Here is a 2,668-nt window from a genome sequence, read left to right as displayed (position 1 = left end):
GAGAGAGAGAGAGAGGAGAGAGGAGAGGAGAGGAGAGGAGAGGAGAGGAGAGGAGAGGAGAGGAGAGAGAGGAGAGAGGAGAGAGGAGAGAGAAGAGTGAGAGAGGAGGAGAGGAGAGAGAGAGAAGAGAGAGAGGAGTGAGAGAGGAGAGAGGAGAGGAGAAAGAGAGAGAAGAGAAATAGAGGAGAGAAAAGAGAGAAAGAGAAGAGAGAGAGAAGAGAGAGAAGAGAGAGGAGAGACAGGGAACAGAGAGGAGAGAGAGAGAGATTGTAACATTTAATTAGAGCTGGTTTGTGAGACAAAAACTTGTATTTAATGAGTAGTGCTGGAATTAAGGGAGGGTGTATGCACCACCAGGACCAGCTGAATTTCTAAAAAACAGAAGAGAAAGAAAAGAAAGGAAAGGAAAAACTGCTTTCTATATACCCAAGCAATGGTAATTTGCTACAGTGTCCCTTTTGTGTAGTTTGAATTAAACTTTGGTTTATTTAGGAAGTTTCACACACACAGTATTATCTCCAAAGAGGAGCCAACAGCATCTTTGTGTGTAGTCAGTAGTCAGTTGTTGCACTCTTTAAATGTTGTTGTTGTTTGAAAACCCAGTTCTCAGAAGGTAAAATGGAGACAAGTCCAAAGTCACTTCGCATTGAAGTCATCTCCAACTGACAACTACAGGCCCAGGGTAGAATTGTGTGGATGAGGAAGAAGAATCTAGGAGGAGCTTTGGGATGGGAAACTCTGATCGGAATACAGTGTAGAAACTACAGTTTCTTTCTACCATAAGCCCCCTCCAAAAAAAAAAAAAAAAAAAAAAAAAACCCAAAAAACCCCACCACCATCATCAGTCACCACCACCAAAAACCTCTGGCAGCAAAACCATAGCAACTGCAAGTGTTCCTTGTCTGAATATCCAACCACTTCCAGCTAGGTTGGTGTGTAATTCTGTCCCAGTTGTGCTACCGTGGTTAAGAAAAAGGGGAACCACCTATATAGTTCTGTGACACCATCATCCATATATCTATATCTATGTCAATGTCTATGTCAATATCTATATCATCTATATCTATATATCTATATCTATCTATCTATCTATCTATCTATCTATCTATCTATCTATCTATCCCCCCCCCTCAGGACAGTCCTGGACAGTCATTCCTTTAAGCCTCAGGTAAACCCTGTAGGGTAAGCTTTCCAAATTCATCCATCCTGAAGGGTGGGTGTGCTTGCTTCCGTCATTAAGACCCAAACTTTGGTTGGTGTTGAAATAAAGAACAAATGAATGAATGAATAAATAAATAAATAAATTAGGAGGGGATACAGATGCCTAATGGTTGTAATTTCCTAATACACAGGCCTAGGCTCCATTTCCCTGTTGGAGAGTTAGCTGAGTAGTTAAGGGTACTGACTGCTCTTTCTTCCAGAGGTCCCAATAAGCACGTAGCAGCTCTGTCACAGGACCTGATTCACTCTTCTGGTGTGTGTCTGAAGACAGCAGCTATGGTGTACTCACTCGTGTGTAAATCATAATAAACAATATTAGAAATACCAGGTTATGTAAATAAAGCCCAGATCCTTGGCCTGAAATGTCTCTGAGCTGGCAGGGCGTGGCCGGCTGGATCAGAGAGAGTCTTCCTCTGTCTCTTATCAGGGTGTGTTATCAGTTGGAGTGCCATTAGCATTTCCAAGGACCTAGGTTATCCTGGAACTTTATGATGGTGGGGATGGGGGCAGTTGGAGGCATTGGGGGAGAATTTAGGCAGCGTAAATGAAGAAATAAACTGGAAGCTTTATTCATTTATTTATTTTATTGAGTATATGATGGAAGAGGGAAAATGGGAGGGAGGGAGGGATCGAAGGAGGGCAATCTTTCCATGCTGGGATGATCCATGCCTTGGAAAGGAATTCCTCCTAAATGAGCTGTCATGCGGTCATCTTGCAGCTTTCTGGGGGGGGGGGGGAGCTTTGGTTCTGGCCTCTCAATGGGTTTCCAAAGGGCAGTCAGAGAACCCTGCATGGACAGAAAGGGAAACCATGTTAAGCAAGCAAGCAGGCAAGCAAAACCACAAATCTGTCTGTTAAGTTCTTCTGTTAAAGGAATCGTGGTGAAGTGAAGCAGAAGCAGAAGCAGAAGCAAAGCAAAGCAAGCTCATACTCATTCCAAAAAGGCTGATAGCTAGGCAGCTTGGGCTACAGAGTGAAAACAAGTAGAAGGAAGGAAAAATAAATAAATAAATAAAATTGCAAAAAGGCTTTGTTAGAACATGTCTAAGTTTTAGGGAACAAGGCTTGACATTGAAACCCACTGGTTCATTAGCATCTTCCGCAAATCTCTCAGACAATGTTTCCCAATGCAGTGCCTACCACCTTCTCCTCCATGATTGCCCCAGACTCCTCACTGTGGGGCGTGTGTGTGTGTGTGTGTGTGTGTGTGTGTGTGTGTTTGTGTGTATGTCTGTGAGAGTCCCACACAGCAACCATCAGTGGAGGCTTACAGAGACACAAATAAGACAGCTAAGGCTACAAAATAAAGATAGCAAAACAGACAGGGAGACAGTGTCCCAAAATTGATCCCCCAAAAATGGTAGGCCAGAGTGAGGGACCAGTCAAACTTCTTATCTGAGAGAGAGAGGGGGAGAGGGAGAGGGAGAGGGAGAGGGAGAGGGAGAGG

Source organism: Arvicanthis niloticus (genome assembly GCF_011762505.2).
Source record: "Arvicanthis niloticus isolate mArvNil1 chromosome Y unlocalized genomic scaffold, mArvNil1.pat.X SUPER_Y_unloc_2, whole genome shotgun sequence".
NCBI classification, from domain to species: domain Eukaryota; kingdom Metazoa; phylum Chordata; class Mammalia; order Rodentia; family Muridae; genus Arvicanthis; species Arvicanthis niloticus.
Note: the sequence above shows the minus strand (reverse complement) of the source record.